Here is a 21031-nt window from a genome sequence, read left to right as displayed (position 1 = left end):
TGTATATATGACACTGCTCACAAGCAAAAACTTGGAAACAGAACAGACTTATAAAATGTACTGTTTAAGCAAATTTTATATACCATAAGTTCCCTTCCGGAGTACAAAACTAATGTTTGGAACTCAGAACTCCTCACTTTCCCTTAAAAGCAAAGTTGTAAGTATGGTTAAAGCTCCTAGATTATCCCAGAAAGATTATTTAACCATATTATTACTGAATTCTAGTAACAGATTGGAGAAGGCAATGGCACCCCACTCCAGTACTCTTGCCTAGAAAATCTCATGGGCGGAGGAGCCTGGTAGGCTGCAGTCCATGGGGTCACTAAGAGTCAGACATGACTGAGCAACTTCACTTTCACGCATTGGAGAAGGAAATGGCAACCCACTCCAGTGTTCTTGCCTGGAGAATCCCAGGGACGGGGGAGCCTGGTGGGCTTCCCTCTATGGGGTCGCACAGAGTCGGACACGACTGAAGCGACTTAGCAGCAGCAGCAGAAGCAGCAGTGATAGGATTACTGACCTAGGTATCAAAATCCAGGGTCAAGCTATACAATAGCAAGAAACAGAAGTTTTAAAAAATCCAGCTTCTTTTTGAAGCTCAGGAACACTCCTCGGCACATTTTTTAAACAGGCAGTTTGCCTTGTCATCTTCAGATGGCCCTTTAGTGTGTGCCCCCTCCCCATCCCTGCTCTCATGTGACCCCTGTGCCCACCTGTTATGGAACTCCACCTCAAGCCTGGTCTCCCATGATGCAACCTTACCCAGTGCCCTCTTCACACCGATCTTACCAATGTAAGCCTCACTTTCAGGTGTTAAATTTAGAGTGATATGAATGAACCAACTCACACTAAATCCCTTAATTCTAAGCTGGAGCATTTCTGATCACATAAAATGAAGTGAAATATTCAGACCACACCAAAACAGACATTATGACCTAGAAGTGCACCAATCACAATCAACTTCTCACAACTCTTCTACGCTTTTTTTTTCTAAGCCCACCAAGGTTTGAAAAGAACCAAATCATCAAAGATATCTACAGTGGAGAAAAGATTAAAAGCAGAGAGAGGACACCCTCTGAGAAACTTAAAAGTTTAGAAATACAGTACACAAAGAACATGTGAAATTAAAGAACTATGACTTAGTTTAAATTAACACCAAATGTTAAGGGAATACAAAAATTATATCTTTAGAGACGGTATACCTGCAGCTGACCCTGGAACAATATGGGGTCAGGGGCACTAACTCTTCATGCCATCAAAAATCTATATATAACTTATAGTCAGTCATCTGCATCTGCAGATTCAATCAACCAGAGTTTATATAATACTGTAGTATTTACTACTGAAAAAAAAATCCACATATAAACAGATCTGAGCAATTCAAACCCATGTTATTCATGGATCAACCTTATATGACAAGTAGGAGGCAGTAAGACATTCCAGGAAGAGAGAAAATGAGAAGGCAAGGAGTTTGGAAAGCAAGATAGGTCCGTGAGGTAATAAAGATACCACACTGGGTTAAAAAAGGAAAGGAGCGTGGTTTTGATCTGGAGGTATATGGGACCAATTTGAAAAGAAGATCTCAAGCAAACAGTACAGTACAGAACTGAACAGACTAAAACGGGACCACTTCCAGGCAATCCTTTGCTTTGCAGAGTGTCCTATATACTGTAGGATGTTTAGCAGTATTCTTGGCTTCTACCCACTTGATGTCATTAGCACCTCTTCTCCACTAAGTGATAACAACTAAAAATATCTCCAGACACTGTCACATGTCCTCCAGGGGACAAATTCAACCTCCCCACCACCCGTGAAGAACCACTTACCTAGTCTAAGCCCTTTTATGAGATAAGGAAACTGAGTCTCAGGGAAGTCACATAACTTGCTAAGATCACATAGCCTGATTCTGGTTTTGTCAAGAGCTAGAAGATAAGTCATGGAGAAGGCAATGGCATCCCACTCCAGCACTCTTGCCTGGAAAATCCCATGGACGGAGGAGCCTGGTGGGCCACAGTCCATGGGGTCGCTAAGAGTCAGACAAGACTCAGCGACTTCACTTTTCTTTTCACTTTCATACATTGGAGGAGGACATGGCAACCCACTCCAGTGTTCTTGCCTGGAGAATCCCAGGGAAGGGGGAGCCTGGTGGGCTGCCATCTATGGGGTCACACAGAGTCAGACACGACTGAAGCGACTTAGCAGCAGCAGAAGATAAGTTTAAGAAGCATGTTAAATTGGGCTTGCAATCTTCTTAAGGAATGCTTAGAAATATTTCTAATGATTCTTTAGAAATTATCACAAAATTATTTTTGATGCCTAAACTGGACATTTTAGATGTAACACATACTATATATGCTATAATCTTTTCTCTTGTTTCTGTACTGCTTTAAAGAATTCATGTTTAACCAACAAGTCCCAAACAAATCAAAAAATATATTAAGCTACAAAAGGAACCAAAGCAGGAACCGGGCAACTACGGTAAAACATTAACTGGTCAGATCCCTGAGTACCTGAGGAGTCTAAGAAGCCAATTTTTCCTAACAGCTGAAAACCTATCCTAAGTACCAAGTTGTGGTTCCCCATGCCCCCAGTTTTAACTGTCTTAGGCAGTTATCTTTATTTTATATACTGCCCTGCCCTCTTAAGCAAAAATATAAAAATACCACAAAATTTTAACTCTATTTTAAGATTCAGGGTTATTATAAAATCCATTTGTAATTATACTACAACGCTTTGAGATCAGAGATTATTATAAGGAAGGAACAATTAGTTTTATGTGGCTTATATAAAGTATGCTGCTGCTAAGTCGCTTCAGTCATGTCCGACTCTGTGTGACCCCATAGACAGCAGCCCACCAGGCTCCCCTGTCCCTGGGATTCTCCAAGCAAGTACACTGGAGTGGGTTGCCATTTCCTTCTCCAAAGCATGAAAGTGAAAAGTGAAAGTGAAGTCGCTCAGTCGTGTCTGACTCTTGGTGACCCCATGGACTGCAGCCTACCAGGCTCCTCTGTCCATGGGATTTTCCAGGCAAGAGTACTGGAGTGGGTGCCATTGCCTTCTCCTATGCAAAGTATATGTGGATAACATTAGGTGGTTAGGTAAAACAGTATAGTCTGAAGTCAGACTACAGAGTTTCTGAATTTCATTTCAAAGAGTAAGCATTCATCCTGTTCTTTTGGTGCGTAAATGACATTAACAGGTCTATTTTCCAAAGATCATAAATTAATGAAATGACAGAAAGCCCAGATCCCAGTAAGAAGTTCCATTTAAACACAACAGGCCAAACAGGAGGCAGAGGCTGCCTGACCTACTGTGGCAGTGATGGTAAAGAGGGAGAGAAAAATATAAGATATAGGCAGAAGATCAGTTTGGTGAATAATGGAGGAGGTATAAAGGTCAAAGATGACTCTGGCTTCTGGCTACATAGGTATAACTAAGACTGGGAAAACAGTAAAAGAACCTCATTTCCAAGGAAAAAGATAACAAGTAAGATTTGGTTTTTAAAGTCTAAACTCATTGAACTCAGTAACCTAGGTTTTATTTAAGCAAGTTAAATCTCTACTAAATTTCACCCTCAGTGAAAAGGGGAGAAATAAGACACATCCAATTTATTTGTGAAGACTGAATAACACGGTAATAGCACTTTGGAAAGAACCAGTCTAAGAAATGACTTTTTCTCTTTTTTTTTAATTCCTGGCAAAACTACCCCTAAGTACAATCTTCACTGGGTACCTTTATTTCCCTATCTAAAACCTTTCCAATCACCCTAAAATAATTCACATTCAGGCCACAAATGGCTTCTTCCTGGACGTTCTGGTCCATCGTGCTGGCTGTTTTATTTCAGCACTGTGTTTCACCTCTGCCGTGACAGTCTTTATAGCATGTGTTTTTTCAGGAAAATTACAAGGACATTAATTCTTAAAGTTTCTTTTCCATTAACACATTTTTCATCTCTTTGTGTTTCTTCTACTCTATCTTATCTACTTCCTACTACCCCAATCCTACTTCAGATCTGTACTACATACTTCAATAGCTTGAAAGTCTCCAACTTTTTCCAAAAAGTTTAAAAAAAATTCACCCCACTACCACCATTACCCACCCCCCAAAATCCTCCTGGCTGTGAAGTTCTGACTCTTCTGGACAAAAAGGGAGAAGTTAACATGTGTTTCTCTTTGTGTTAAACCTCAAGAGAGAAAAGGGTAAAAGCTGGAACATCACACACTCTCCCTTTCAAAAGAACTTCCAAAACTGACTCAGACTCTGTAAAGAAAACCACAAGTTTAACAAAGACTAAGAACGGACAGGTAGGAAAAAGGAGAAGAACAGATGACTGTAACACACAACCTGCCAGTTGGTCCTGTATTTCACTGGACACGGTTCACAGCCTGTATCTGCCATCGTGTCCTTCAAGAGTAACTGCCCTCCAGAAAAATTCCTGTTTAGGTGAAGGATGGATATCAGACACGGAATTAGACAACATTCATATGTTGTCAGAGGTGAATCAATTAGATAATCCCTCTAAGAACTTATTAAAGTTATCAAAGTGTGGTCCCCAGAGGAACATCAGCATGCACGTCACCAGGGAACTTGTCAGAAATGCAAATTCTTCGTCTGCATTTCAACAAGTCTTTCATGTGACTGATACAACCTACCATTAAGATCCTCAGCACCTCCTTGAATCTAGGTTTATTAGGTACACAATGGTGCTTGCTCTCTGATTAATGTTGAGATTTCCCTGTATTCTTGAATATCTAGAACAGTGCCTGACACAGACTATCTGACTCAATAAATGTTTACTGAATGAACTGAGTGAATGGCCTTAAAATAAACTTCCCCCTTACTAAAATCATGTTAATGGTTTAGTATTAACCAGTTATACAACCAACTCATATATATATAAGAACCAAAGTTCTTATAACCAAAGTAATCTTAATTAAGCAACGTGCACAGAGAGCTGTGATGGTCAAGTGGTTAAGGCCTTGGACTCAAGATCCCACGGGGTCTCCCCAAGCAGGTTCAAACCCTGTTCACAGCACTTCTCAGCGCTTTCCTGTTCAAGTCACAGAATGACTGGGCTCCCCTGGTAGCTCAGACGGCCAAGAATCTGCCTACAATGCAGGAAACCAGGGTCAGGAAGGGTCTGAGACACCCAAGGGTCTCCCTTGGGTCAGGAAGATCCCCTGGAGGAGGCCATGGCAACATCCTCCAGTATTCTTGCCTGGACAATCCCCACGGACAGAGAAGCCTGGAAGGCTACAGTCCATGAGGCTGCAAAGAGTCAGGCACGACTGAGCATCGAAGCGCAGCATAGCACCTGAATAATAAAACAGTATTCACTGATATGTTTTAAGATTTCTGTCAAACTTTGGAGTTGATTTTTTATTTAAAGATCTACTTCTACAGGAAAACATGACGTTGAAGAACCTCACTTGTCAAAATCAGATGTAAGTTAACGAAAGTTCCATACAAAATAGAAGTTTAAAGGAAGAATTCGATAGCTTTCTCCTCAATAGTCCTTATTAGCCCCGTCTATAACTGTCTTCAGCTTCATATAATTCAAAACCAATAATATTAATTTAAGCAGGAAACATATCCCTCCCCTATTTTTTCAAATAAGTCTTCATTGGCACCCTCTCCAGTTTAAAAGTTCCACAGCAAGTTCAAGTTATGACAACTCAAGCAGTTCTATTTCTGCATTTCCTAATTAAAAACTTACCAGAAAAATGATTTCTAACCAAAGCCAGAAAGAAGTTAGCAGAGAGTAGTTCATGATTAGGCTACAGAAACAAAGGGAACTCCACAGAGGCAAACTACCCGGTTTCCCCATTCAGTGCTGCAACTTCAGAAATCTAACAATCCTTCATTTACTCAAAAAATGAAAATGATAGGAAAATTCCCTAGTGTTGACAGCAGGTGATTTTTAACTTCACTGCTGCCTGACAGGCACCTACAGGCTTTACCTGGCCTCAATCTGTCCAGTTTGGAACTGCCAATTAGTAGCTTCTCAAAAGCAAATCTCAATGAAAGCCATTAAAAAAAGTGCTTTTCAAAGTGTCAAATACAATGGATAAGTCAAACTCAGCACGTTAGAACAAAATAAAACCTGGGTGCCCAATCCAGGCTGTAATTGTCAGAGCCAAGGGACAAAGGATATCACTCCAGTGCAAAAAAAGGATCAAATTCTCAAAACAGCTGTGATACACATACTCCTCCTCTTAAATACAAATACTCTTAAATACTGCAGCAGTCGAACAGGTGTCTTCATTCCTAAGCTCACCCTTTCTCAACTGAGGTTCCGCAAGACAGAATTAAGCACTAATGCCCTAAGGCACAGGCTGGCAAACCTTTTCTGTAAATATTTTAGGTCTGTCAGACCACATGGTCTCTGTCACAACTACCCAATTCTGCCAGTGGAGCTTGAAAACAGCTGTCAACAGTTAAGTAAATGAACGAGGGTGACTGTTCCAATGAAACTATTTATGGACACTGAAATTTGAATTTCATATAATATTCACAGAAATACTATTCTCTTTGCAATAAGCATAAAACATAAAATGATTCTTATAAAAGATTTTAGTTCTTTGGCTAGATGTAGCTGAGCAGCAGTTTGTCAACCTATTCCCTAAACCATCCTTTGTATATAAAAGATTAACATCTCTCTTATGCATGCAGAATGGTACTAATTACACACCATACTACAGAGAATTGAAAAAATGCCACTCAAATCATTTTTCATATGTCTACAGTGCTCTATGTAGTACAATAATACCCTGTCTAGTATGAAACTAACTGGTGAGATTTTGTTAGCAGTTGTTAACTTGGACAAATAACTTTAAGAAAAGTAACTTTTAAATTGTGCAAAGTCTCAAAATACAAGAAATATAAACAGCAACTTTCATATCCAGTATATGAAGTCACTCAGTCCTGTCCGACTCTTTACAACCACGCTCCTCCGTCCGTAGGATTCTCCAGGCCAAGAATACTGGAGTAGGTTGCCATTTCCTTCTCCAGGGGATCTTCCCGACCCAGGGACTGAAGCCGGGTCTATCTGCATTGCAGGCAGACGTTTTACCGTCTGAGCCACCAGGGAAGATCCATATTGCACTGGATAATATAAATCAAACTACTACAAATTAAATCTCTGGTTAATAGGGACTTCCTTGGAGGTCCAGTGGTTAAGACTCCACGCTTCCACTGCAGGGGTCACAGGGTCAATCCCTAGTCAGGGGACTAAGATTCCACATTCTGCACAGCATAGCCAGAAAGAAAAAAAAAGAAATCGCTGGTTAATATATTGCCAGAAATAGGAAAGCCCGGAATTCAATGATCTTTCAATATATTTTGTATCTTCAGATACTGTTTCTTCGGAAAGCAGAACCTACCTGATTTAAAATCACAAGCAAAAATTACAGGATTGCCTCAGACACTTACATAACGAGACTTGAGTTCTAGCTCCACCTCTTTCTAGAGGAGTGAGCCTGAGCAAGTTCCAGACTCCCTTTACTCATCTGTTAAGGAGAGGAAATATTTGCAACCCTCCTAGAGTCAAAAGTACATAACCACACTTAAGCGAAGAGTCTTGTGTACTACACAGTGCTACAGAAATACCAGTTGCCATTATTAGGTGCTCAATGGCTTTCTTCATATTCTCTCTTTCCACTTTTTTTTAAAACCACCCTCCAGTGCTAGTTTCTGCCAAGCCGCAGGTTTAGAGGAATACTGTGCATCTAGTTGTACTTCATTCAACACATTAAATTTAAGCAAGAGAGGCTCTGTGAGGGCAATAAAGATGACTGAGATGGTCTCGGCACTCAGTTTAGAATAAACTCAAACACGAAGACATGGTCAGTTAGTGCTCTAAGAGGAACAAATAAACCAACATGAATACTGTAAGATAAGAAAAAGTTTCACGGGTATATAATAAGGCCCCAGGTAGGTGATGGGAGAGAGACTGTACAGAGGGAACTGCAAAAGCACACGCAGAGGTAAGAGAACACTCCACACACTCAAGAAGGCAGGACAGTTCAAGTTCTAAAATTCCAAAAGGACAGTTTCATTTTTAAAATCTAATCGGAAGACAAAAATCCTCCCATTAAATCTCTGAAAAGCAAGTATCTTGAAGGATAAGCAAAGGGCTCATTTTAAGCTAAAGGGTTGGGAAAATTATAAACCATGCTAGCTAGCTTCAACCCACTTAATCACTTCCCAAAGCACTTTACAAACATGATCTAAGAGGATATGTGTATGGGGCACCAAGTTACAGGGAAGGGATGTCTCGTCTAGCAAATCTCTGAGGAGGTGGAGACTGGCATACCTGGCTCTCTTGATGACATGTGCATATTTGTGTTAAGTCACTTCAGTCGTGTCCAACTCTGCAACCCCATGGACTGTAGCCTGCCAGTCTCCTCCGTCCATCGGATTCTCCAGGCGCAAATACTGAAGTGGGCTGCCATTTCCTTCTCCAGGGGATCTTCCCAACCCAGGGATCAAACCTACATCGCTTACGTCTCCTGTATTCACAGGCAGGTTCTTTACTACTAGCACCACCTGGGAAGCCCCCTTGATGACACATTCAATGTCTTGATGACACATTCAATGTATCAATCTGCTTCAAAGACCATCTCCTTAAATTCTGCAAGCTACCAGAGTTCTCAGTAAGAAAAAGCAGTAAGGCAAGTTAACTCTTAAGAGTTTTGTGTGCTTCCTTGAGAGCAGGGGGGAGTGGGAAACCTTGCCTGCTCCCTCTGGAGTTCATCTTCTTTCTTACATCATTAAAAACCTTGCCTATAAACTAATTTCATTGATGTTTTCTTCTCCTTTACCAAGAACAATAAAATAAATTTACCTTGAAGCTATGCCTGAGCATGGCAAATTTTAACCCAGAAGGCTAGTGAGTGATGAAAACAATATTCTCTCATTGTCACCTCTCCCTCTCAAGACTGCCACTGCGTCAGTCACACCACTAGTGGAAGATTAAAGACTGCCCAACTTTCTGCTAGGCCTCTGACGGAGAAGGCCATTCCCCACCCCACTCCCTTGAACCTGGGCAGGCTCTGTAAAACTGCTTTGACCATTACAGAGGTAACAGAAGTGATGCTATGCCCCTTTCCAAGCTGAGCCTGTCAACTCCTAGAAATAATCATAAATTGTTTTTTAAGGCCCTAAGTTTTAGAGTAATTTGCTAAGATAACTGGGGCTTTCACCACACTGCAACCAAAATACTGCTTCACTTATAAAAGGAAATAAAGGAGTTACAACTTATCGGACAGGTTTCTAAAAGAATATCCTGTCAACTCTCAGAGCATAAAAAAGACAACCGAAGTGCCCTAATTCCTCCTAAGAAACCAGAATGACCTAGTGTCAGTCAAGTTACTTGAAAAGGTTATAAAAATCAAACTCCATGAGTATACCCAAGTGATGCATTGACTCTTTACACCAAAAAGAACCCTCTGGTCTGGAAGGTTGAGATACCAAGAAGAAGTCATCTCCCGAAAGTAGGATTTAGAAAGGAGGTCTGGAAGGTTGAGATACCAAGAAGAAGTCATCTCCCGAAAGTAGGATTTAGAAAGGAGGTGGGTAAGAGACCATTTTCACTTTATGCTATATACAATTCTGAATTGCTTCAAATAAGCAGATAATACTTTTAAATATTTAAAAAGATATTTCCTTTGAAGAAACGAAACCACTGTAGCCCTAACAACTTTTAAATGCCTTTTTGTTGCACTAAGATGATGGCAAATACCATTCTTAGCTAGGCTTTCACAGAATGAAAGATTGTGGCAGCCCCCAAATGGAAACCTATGCTTTCTCTGTGTCTCTCTCTCATCCCACCAGCCACATGTCTCTGAACAGCGTGGCACTACCATTTAGCACGGGCTTCCCAGGTGGCGCAGTGGTAAAGAATCTGCCTGCCAATGCAGGAGACACAAGACACAAGGGTTCAATCCCTGGATCTGGAAGATCCCCTGGAGAAGTAATCGGCATCCCACTCCGGTATTCTCGCCTTGAAAATCCCATGAACAGAGGAACCTGGCAGGCCACAGTACACGCAGGTGCATCGCTGGACACAAGTGAAGACTGCACACACGCACCAGCCAACACAGCGCTCAGCCAAGGGAGGGCTCAAGACTGGAGGCTGTTTTGACTTCCTTCTTTCAAGCTTTGAAGGGTACTAGGTAAAAAGACAACTGTTTCAGAACCTCCTCCCATGCCTCCAGCAACTGTGCTAGGCTTCCTTGCAAACCATTTTCCATAGTGTTCTCTTCCTGAGGCCTCTGCCACACTCCTCACCTGAAGAAAATTACCAAGATGGCTAAACACATGTGAAAAAGACTGGCAAAAAGTCAAATCAGAGAGATGAGGGGCTAACAAAAAAGGAAAATAATTCCTCCCTTGAATATCTAAGTTTTCATAAACTGTCCAGATCTCTAACCTATTCTCTTTAGACCAATTCCTTGCTTCTAAGAAACTCCATCAGGAAGCATATATAAGAAAGATGAAATTCAGAACATTTTGTTCTACTTCCAATTATTAATGTCATGTAAACAACCAAAGTGGGAAGGAAATCAACACAAGAAAAGCTACAAGCTTTCTAAATTATCACAGGGTTTTGCTAGGTTCTTCTCTGATGTATCATTAAGTGTTTAAGACTCACTGTTGTCTAGAAGACTTTCCAAGGGCCTGTCCCAACCCTCAGTTTATGGCAGATTCCCTTAAAGAACAGAACCAAAGGTTTAGCAAGTTCCAGCTACCAACTTTTTCTTCCAAAACATTATTTATTAGAGTCCTATGATCTCAGATTCAAGTTATTCCACTTACTAAACCCTAATACTACAAGTCAGTTTCCATCCCTCAGAGGAAATCACAGAATACATAAATCAAGATATAACATGAACTGATAAATAAGAGTTCTATAAAAACTTGATTAACAAAGAAAAATGTAAGTACAAGTTTGGCAAATTTAGATATTAAAAAAAGCTTAGTAAAAATGACCAAGGATCACCCATACTAAATACATTAATAATACAGAGCAAGTGGAAGAGCAAGAGATGGAGAAGAATCATGGAGCACTATTTTTCAAGTAGTATAATATATGCAAAGTTAAGAAATGATCTTCTATACCCAGCATTACTCATACATCTATTGACTTCTGAGATATGTTCCAATCCCTTTTTTTTTCCCCCTAAAAACTACAAGGTTCCACATAGATGGTAGAAAAATTATTAGAGTTCTGAAAATGTTAAAGAACCATGAGATGTCTGATTCAGAAAAGAAAAGGAAAAGGGGTCTCATTTACCAAAGATTGTTGGATATAGTAAAGGTTTTTTAATGAGGGAAATGTCAAGTAACTGAAAAAACAGGCTCAAATGTCAAGTCATTAGGCAAACATGGTCTCTGAACAGAAATACAGTGGGCCACAAAATTCCCAAAACAAAACTCTCATATTAGCTCTCAGTGTTGCCTTTGGCTTCGGGGAGACAGGCAAGATTTTACAAAACTGGACCATAAATGAAAACAGGCACACTTTTGTTTAAAAAGTAAATCACCTTAATAGTCAGTACACAGTGGGCTAAAGGCATTAAGATTTAAAAAATCATCCCCAAGTAGAAATCAATACATAACACATGAGATGGTTTGCAACTGGGGTGCTCAAAGGGCTAAGGTATCTCACGTACCATATCTAAAATCAAATCAAAGAAACTAGAAAACAAGGCTGAAATATAAAGCTATCTAAGAAAATCACAATCAATTGTTGTCCATTACCTGATGTTAGGTAAGAAGGCATGCTGATAAGCGACTTTTGTGTTATTGTTGTTAAAATTTAAAAAGCAAATTAGGGTATCTATAAACAGGAGAACAGAGGAACAAAACAGTGGTATACTCACACAATAGAAAATATTAAAAAGCACACAATAATAAAAGGAACAGACTACTGATGAATATCAAAACCACTATACTGAGTCAGGGAAGCCTTACAAAAAGAATACATATCACCCAAATCCGTTTATATGATCTCCAAATCAGGCAAAACTGATCTACAGTAGGAAAAAAATTTTCCCAGGGACAGAAGAGGGGGAGGAGAATGACTATAAATTCAAGTACCTTGAATTCACAAAAGTAATGCTCTGAACTGAGGCAAACTTATAAAAGCATTATAGTCACAGATGTAGTATAACCTCAAAAGATTGTAGTCAACTGGTTCTGTTTTATTAATGTAATTAATCTTCCTCTTATCTCTGATTTTTCTAATCAACTGGCTTCATGAGTTTGGTTAGCATAATTATGGCCCCCAAAGTCTTAGGAAACCTTCAATATAAGAGTTTCGTCCTTTGGAAGCAAAGGACCAGGCCACAGTTAGCAATATCTCAAAATTTTAACACCAGTCCTGTGAAGATAATCATGCCTGAAGCAGCCATCTGGTTTCTCAGCTGTAAAATTCAGGTTATTGTCCTGCCCACAACAGGCTTGTGAGGATAAATGAGGTAACATACATTAAAGTATTTTAAAAAGTTATTATGATTTCACAATGTCACTTACTGTTGGACAAATAAGGAAAGATTACTTCAACAGGAATAGGGTCACTTAAGAGAACTTTCCAGCACAAACACGTGACCCCCAGTAATTAGTGCTGACTCACAGATATCTGTATGAGTCAAGAACTACGAACTACTACCCCCGTACGACAGGTCCTTTTGTATCACCCACGTTCAAGTACACAAAGTAACAGGGGAGACACACTGTCATAAAATGGCTCAGTGGCACTCTCTCAGTCAGCGCTACCTCTGGCAAACCCAAGGTTCACAACACTACTAAGCAATTTAAAAGCCCTAATTCAAGCAGTTATCACCAAATAAATTATCTTGACCATTGCAGACAGATTCCCCATGAAGACCAGCAGCAGCACCTAAGGATTTAATCAAGACCTCACTGTGATTTTGAAAATTTCTCCTCAATCCCTACAGTTACTCAACAGATTCAGCAAAACTTTAAGATTATTCATTTCAGGCTATCATCAAAAAGTCTACAAATAATAAATGCTGGAGAGGATGTGGAGAAAAGGGAACTCTCATACACTGCTGGTGGGAATGTAGATCGGTGCAGTCATGGTGGAAAACAGTTCAGAGGTGCCTTAAAAACTACAAAGCACAGCTACCACATGATCCAGCAATCTCACTCCCAGGTATATTTTGGGGGGAAAAGAAAAGTTTAATTTTAGAAGACACATGCACCCCAATGTTCACAGCAGTACCATCTACAGTTGCCAAGACATGGATGCACCCCAAGTGCCCATCAATAGAAGACTAGTTTAAGAAGATACAACATAGGGGCCTCTCTGGTGGCACAGTGGGTAAGAACTCATCTGCCAAAGCAGGGGACATGGGTTCAATCCCCGCTCTGGGAGGACTCCAGGCTGCACAGCAACAAAGCCTGTGCGCCATCACTCCTGAGCTGATGCGCTAGCGCCCATGGGCCGCTAGGCCCACATGCTTATACTAAGTCCACCAAGCCCACATGCCGCAACTACTGAAGCCCACGTGCCCGGACTGTGCTCTATCTACATCGAGAGGAACCACCACAACGAGGAGCCCCAGGTCACCACAACTAGAGAAAGCCCACGTGCACCAGCGAAGACCCAGTGCAACCAAAAACAAATACATAAATATATATATATATGCAGATGTGTGGTGGAATCGTACTTGGCCATAAAAAAAAACCTGACATTTGCAGCAACATGGATGAACCTAGAGAATATAATGCTCAGTGAAATAAGTCAAATAAGTCAGACAGAAAAAGACAAATAAACGCTGTATATCACTTACATGTGGAATCTAAAAAAATAATACAAATGAATCAATATACAAAAGAGGTTCACAAGACACAGAAAACAACAAACAGGGAGAGGGACGGGGAGAAGAACAAATTAGGGATATGGGACTAACAAGTATTTTATACTTGAAATAGATAAGCATTAAGGATTTACTGGACAGTACAGGGAATTATAACAATATCTTATACTGGGTTGGCCAAAAAGTTTGTTTGGGTTTGTTTTTCCATAACATCTTACAGAAAAACCCAAATGAACTTTTTAGCCAACCCAATAATAAACCATAATGAATGTAATCTGCAAAAAAACAAACAAAAAAGATTACTCATTCTAATGAGAAACAGTACCATACTTGAAGACAGGGTCATCTGCAGAAAACTGAGATATACTTAAAAGTATAATTTCTCTCTTTTTTTAAAATAGTGATTGAAGGGAAAAAACTAAGTTTCATTTAAAAGTAGTTTAAGCCTAAAATTCTAGGCTCAAAGTTTATAATCACCACATGCCCTGTAGACAAAAGAAACAAAAAGAAAAAGGGGCTGATTACAGTTTATCCCAAGGCCTTCATCATTCGTTATTTACTGATTAGTTATAATGTGCTCAGCACCATTATAAATTACAAAAGATACAAAAATGTATCCTTTATACAACCATGTAATAACGGAAATCTGGGAAGAAGTACGAAATGCATACTAAATCCTTGAGCCAACTTTTCAAAGGGTCAACAAAGGCTCTTCTTTGTCCCAGAAGCAATTCAACTGTACAGAAAAAAAAAAGATGAAAATATTTAAACATTTGCTCTCCAGCACAGCAATGGCCCACCTAAAAGAAGACTTAAAACTGTGGACACAAGTTATCTTTCATACCAGAAGCAGCAGATAAATAGTTTTAAAATATCATTTAAAGCTACTTTTTTGATTCAGCAGAGCTACCACAAAACAAATATTTAAAAGCCAAGTCCAGCCAAAGTCCTTGCAACATGTGGGAGGGGAAGTCTGAATTTCAAATGTTTAAATGAAAGAAAGGGTGAGAACTCCTGTGTGAATAGAAGATGAGAAGTACTAAATACAGTCCAGCTACTTGCTACTGCCTATATATTATGAAAATATATCTAACCTTCTTTTTACAGGAATCATCACTATTTCCAAGCAGTTTAGAGTAGAAGTGTAGCATAATGAGAATACAAGCTCTGAAGAGAGTCAAGCCTCTGATTTGGTATGCAAAATCTTGGAAAACTAACCCAGCAATCCCACTACTGGGCATATACCCTAATAAAACCATAATTTCAAAATGACATGTACCACAGTGTTCACTGTAGTACTATTTACAATAGCCAGGACATGAAAGCAACCTAGAAAGCAACCTAGATGTCCATCGACAGATGAATACATTAAGAACTTGTGGTACATATACACAATAAAATATTACTCAGCCATAAAAAGGAACGAAATCTGAGTCAGTTCCAATGAGGTGGATGAACCTAGAGCTTGTGATATAGAATTAAATAAGTCAGGAAGAGAAAAAAAAAATATTGTATATTAACACATATATATGGAATCTAGAAAAATGGTACTGACAAACCGATCTGTAAGGCAGGAATAGAGAACAGACTTGGGAAGGAGAGGGTGGGGCACACTCAGAGAGAGCATAAAACATGCATGTCACCATACAGCTAGTGGGAGGCTGCTGTGTCACACAGGGGGCTCAGCATGGTGCTCTGGGACAGCCTGAGGGGTGGGGGGCGGGGGAGGCTCAAGAGGGAGCCGACGTAGGTACACTTTTGGCAGATTCATGCTGCTGAACAGCAGAAACCAACACAACATTGTAAAGCAATTATCCTCCAATTAAAAATAAATTTAAAAACAGGAAAAAAAAAAAAAAAACCCTCGGTTAACTGACTAAACTTCAGTTTCCTTGTCTATAAAACAAGAAACCACCAGTATTTCACCAACGACACAATTCCTATGAGGATTAGGGAAATAATACATATAGAGTGACAGTTATCCTGTAAATGGCAGCAATTCTTAACTGCTTCCAGTATTAATGCATATTTGAGCTAATACCTAAAACAAAAAAAACTGAAATAAAAAGAAATTAGAAAATACTGAGATGAAAACAATATACAAAATTTATAGAATGCAGTTATGACAGTGCTAAGAGGGAAATTTATACCTGTCCATATCTGTATTAAAAAAGATCTCAAATCAAACTAACATTCCACTTTAAAACATGAGAAAAAGAGCAAACTAAATCTAAAGAAAGCAGAAAGTGAAAGTCACATCCGACTCTTTGCAACCCCATGGACTACAAAGTCCATGAAATTCTCCAGGCCAGAATACTGAAATGGGTACCTTTTCCCTTCTCCAGGGGATCATCCCAACCCAGGAATCGAACCCAGGTCTCCCACATTGCAGGCAGATTCTTTACCAGATAAGCCACAAGGGAAGCCCAAAGAAAGCAGAAGAAAATAATAAAGATAACCAGAAAATAATGCCATTTAAAAAAGAGAAAACAATAGAGAAAATAAATGAAATCAAAAGTTGGTTCTTTGAAAAGATCAACAAAACTGACAAACTTTTAGCTGGACTGACCAAAAAAAAACAGAGAAAAACCAAATTATTGGGCTTCCTGAGGGGCTCAATGGTAAAGAATTCACCTGCCAATGCAGGAGACATGGATTCGATCCCTGGGCCAGGAAGATCCCCTGGAAAAGGAAATGGCAACCCACTCCAGTATTCTTGCCTGGGAAATCCCATGGACAGAGGAGCCTGGCAGGCTACAGTCCACCAGGCCACAAAGAGTTACGCATGACTCAAGGACTAAAACAACACCAACGACAAATTTTAAAACTTTCCACAAAGAAAAGCCCAAGCACAAACACATTCACTGATGAATTTACCAAATATTTAAAGAATGAACACAAATTCTTCACTCTTCCCAGAAAAATGGAAGAGGAGGGACCACATCCCAACTCTATCTATGAGCCCAGTATTATCCTGATACCAGAACCAAAGATATCACAGCAAAAGAAAACTAGAGACCAAAAACTCATATAGTCACAAAAACCTTCAATAAAATTCTAGCAAACCAAATCCAGCAACAAATAAAAAGGATTATACACTAAGACCAAGTAGGATGAATTTTACAGTATGTGAATTACCTCAATATAAAAAAATTAAGCAAAAAAAAAATGATAAAGCAATTGAAACTTACTTTCTACATTTAATAATGTAATATTAAGGCCATATTCAAAAATTTTCAATCTCTTTCATAACCAGAAAATGCTAATCTCGAGGTTTTAGCTGAAACAAATAGCAGCAGCAGCACTTCATACATGCATCAAATTCTAAGCCAAGAGATCAAGCACCACCTTTCTAATCTTTCTGGGTTAAAACAGTGCGCAAGCCCACCTTGTCTGCAGATCCAGGCAATGACTGGACCTCCCTGTCAGTCTCCACGATGTAAAGCAGCAGGAAGTCAAAAGGGCTTCAGCCTGGTAATTCTAAAATGCAGCAACAAGTTGCCAATATACTTATGAGATTACTACACTATATCCACATAATTTTAAGGGCTTCCCTGGTAGCTCAGCTGGTTAAGAATCTGACTGCAATGCAGAAGACCCCGGTTCGATTCCTGGGTTGGGAAGATCTCCTGAAGAAGGGAAAGGCTTCACACTCCAGTATTCTGGCCTGGAGAATTGCATGGACTATATAGTCCATGGGGTCACAAAGAGTCAGACATGACCGAGCAACTTTCACTCACTCACATAATTTTAAATAAATTTAAAGTGTATCTTTGTGTATTTACCATTGACACATATTTAACATCAACATATTTACTTTTAATTCTCTTCCAGTAAATAATTAACAGGGCAGTATGCAATTTTATAAGAGCTCACCTAAAAATTCAATGACCCAACTGTCCTTGATCACAGAATTCAAGTGCTGAAATGCTTATAATTCCTCAAAATCATAATACAGCAGTCTTATAGCTAAATAAACAGAAGCCTTAATACCAAATAACATGCAGCAAAATCAGATTTTCATAATACCTGAAAAATGCAACTCAACCTTAATTCTAAATCACACTATGTATGGACTAATTCGTACTCTCTTCTGGGTCATACCAACCCATACAACCGTAACCATGAATAAAAGAGTATAAATCAGTATAAACCAAGAAGTACACCCCACACATTACTTCATATCTCACCTAATTTTTCCTAAATATATATACTGAACTTTATTTTTAAGAAACAAATTTTATCACCTCCCACACAGTTTCTTTCTACACCATCCCCACATATGGGATCCAGTGTCTTCAACAACACAGATGTACTTCAAAAATACAACATATAATTGGAACAACTTCAGAAAACATATCTGAGTATTTAAAGGGATGAAAGTGAAGACTAAATAGACCTTCTAGAAAAACCAAAGTTGAGTAAGGAGGATTAAAATCTATAAAATTAAGTAAAATATCAAGACAGATGAAATGAGTGCCATCTTGTCCACCAGAACCTAGAGACTACAAGGACAAATCAAAGTACCTCTTAAAGTCTAAGACGTTAGAAGTTCAAGCTTTGTTTTTTTTAAATATAACCTAAAAACAAATTATTACTGGAAGAGAATTAAAAGAAACCAAAATTATAAACAGATGCAAGAAAAGTTTCTTAATTCAGGATTACAGGCTTCTTGGATCATTAACAGAAGCTGTTAATTTTGGGTACACGTGGAACGTAATTACAGCAATTTTCCACAAAAAGTACCTTAGTACCACGCTGGGCAAGAATACTGCTGAGATGAACGATGTGACTAAAAAGGCATTACTTAAATTCTTCTAGCACTCTTAAGCAGCAGAGAAGTCCCAATCATCCTCTTACTGGACACTCTCTGCAGCATGACTCTCCTGCCACTTCCTCATTGCACCATCCCGTCTCTTGGTTTCAGAGAACCTATACTGACCTGACTTCTCTGTCCATCCATCCCCCTTCCCAAGCTCCACCTATTCTACTTGTGTATCTCAGGGTTCCATCCTCAGCTGTCGTCTCATTCTATACAATTGGATCTCAAAAGGAAAATGATACACAGGGTAACAATTCAGTTGCTCAGTCGTGTCTGACTCTTTGCGACCCCATGTCTGCTAAACCCCAGGCCTCCCTGTCCATCACCATCTCCCAGAGTTTACATTGAGTCGGTGATGTCATCCAACCGTCTCATCCTCTGTCGTCCCCTTCTCCATCTGCCTTCAATCTTTCCCAGCATCAGGGTCTTTTCAAATGAGTCAGTTCTTTGCATCAGGTGACCAAAGTATTGGGAGTTTCAGCTTCAGCATCAGTCCTTCCAATGAATATTCAGGACTGATTTCCTTTAGGATGGGGTAACAGTCAAGGGATAAGAAAAAAAGGCAAGAATGAATTGCACAAATCCCACCTTAGATCCACTAAACTGGAGCTGGGAGAAGCAGCAGTGATGTGATTTTTAGAAAAGACTCCCAGAACAATTCTGACAACCCCATTTGTACTTGAAGAACCACTGGTCTAACAGCACTTCCTGTGTGATCCTAATTGCTCTACCGGCTTTAGCTATGATCTATGCACTCATGTCACCCTAAATGGCGCAGCCCTAAATTTTGAACACCTAAGGCATTTCCACATTGGGATGGTCCATAAGTCCTAAAATTCAATATACCTGATACCATTTTTGTAGAGTGGCAGTAGGAGTAGTGGGAGAAGGCAATGGCACCCCACTCCAGTACTCTCGCCTGGAGAATCCCATGGACGGAGGAGCCTGGTGGGCTGACATCTATGGGGTCGCACAGAGTCAGACATGATTGAAGTGACTTAGTAGCAGCAGCAGTAGGAGTAGTAGTAACAGAAATAATAATAATACAAACCAAGAAGTGATTAGATAGCCTGGCTAAAAACAGACTCTATCCATCTACTGGAATACTCTGTTGCCATTTAAAGAAGCAATTTGAAATGCATATGCTGTTTTGGGGAGAACGCTAAGATATATTAAGTAAAAAAGGCAAGGTAAAGAATAGCATGCACTTCACTACTCTTATTAGTGGTAGGGGGAAAAAAGGGGGTAAATGTAGTGTATGCACAGGAAACTTCTGGAAGGATACTCAAGAAACTTAACCATGATTCTTGCCAGAAAGTGGGACTAAGAATATGGTGTAGGAAGGAGACAGCCCTTTCACTGCATATTCATCTCTGTTGTTCAAATTTTTTACTGTATGTACACATTCTTTTTCAAATTAAAAAAAAAAGCAATTAAAAGATACTATAAAACTATAGATATCTTTACATGCTATCTGAAAAAGGGCTTGTATCCAGAATACATAAAGAACCTCTATAAATGAAGAAGAAAAATTAGACAACACAATAAAAAAAAAAAAAAAAAAACGAACAAAAGGTCTGAATGGACACTTCATAACAAGTTTTAGCCAAATGGCCAACAAAGAAAGATACTCAATTTCATCAGTCATGAGGAAAATGCAAGTTAAAATCACATTGCTGCAACCCTACACAACTAAGTAGAAAGAGACAGTATTGATGTCTCTTTACAATATCAAGTATTGATGAAGACTGTATCAAAACAAAGTATTGATGAAGATGTGAAATAACCAAAATTCTCATCAGGTGACAGTAGTGTAAACTGACACAATCACTTCAGAAAACTGGCAGTACCTACTAATTTAAACAAACATCTTGTAACCCAACAACTCTACTTCTGGGTGAAAAAGCCAAAGAAACGCGTGCCTATATCCACCAAAAGATATGTGCAAGAATGTTCACAGCAGCATTATCCAGAGTACCCTACACCCACCAAAAAACTCTAAAAAGTACAACAGGTAAGTTACGTGAGCATACAATCGAGCACCACAAAGCAGTGAAAAATCACTGCCTCTCTTACACAAATGTAGATGAATTTCAGAGTTACAATGCTGAGGGAAAGAAGCCAAACACAAAAAAGTAAATTCCATATGATTCCACTTACATAACATTCAAACACAGACAAAACTAATCAAAGTTGGAGTTATCAACTAGGGTAGGACACAAGGAGACTCCTGCTGGGGTGCCAGCATGTGAGCCTATGTCAGTCTGGGCAGGCAGCGGTTATACAAAACCCAGGCATGAGACCCACACAGACACCTCACCAAAGAAGATTACAGATGAAAAGTAAGCATCTGAAAAGACGC

At 39.4% G+C, this 21031-nt stretch overlaps 1 protein-coding gene and 1 non-coding gene across 2 annotated transcripts in view; one reads left to right on the top strand and one right to left on the bottom strand.

Annotated features, from left to right (window-relative positions):
• Nucleotides 1-21031, bottom strand: part of ZFAND3 (zinc finger AN1-type containing 3) — a 328471-nt gene that overhangs the window by 291445 nt on the left and 15995 nt on the right. The window lies entirely within an intron of this gene.
• TRNAL-CAA lies at nucleotides 4954-5035 on the top strand. The gene has a single exon. It is a non-coding gene; the product is annotated as a tRNA-Leu (tRNA).

Source organism: Bos indicus x Bos taurus, chromosome 23 (assembly GCF_003369695.1).
Source record: "Bos indicus x Bos taurus breed Angus x Brahman F1 hybrid chromosome 23, Bos_hybrid_MaternalHap_v2.0, whole genome shotgun sequence".
Lineage (NCBI taxonomy): Eukaryota > Metazoa > Chordata > Mammalia > Artiodactyla > Bovidae > Bos > Bos indicus x Bos taurus.
This window is presented reverse-complemented; position numbering and strand designations above follow the sequence as displayed.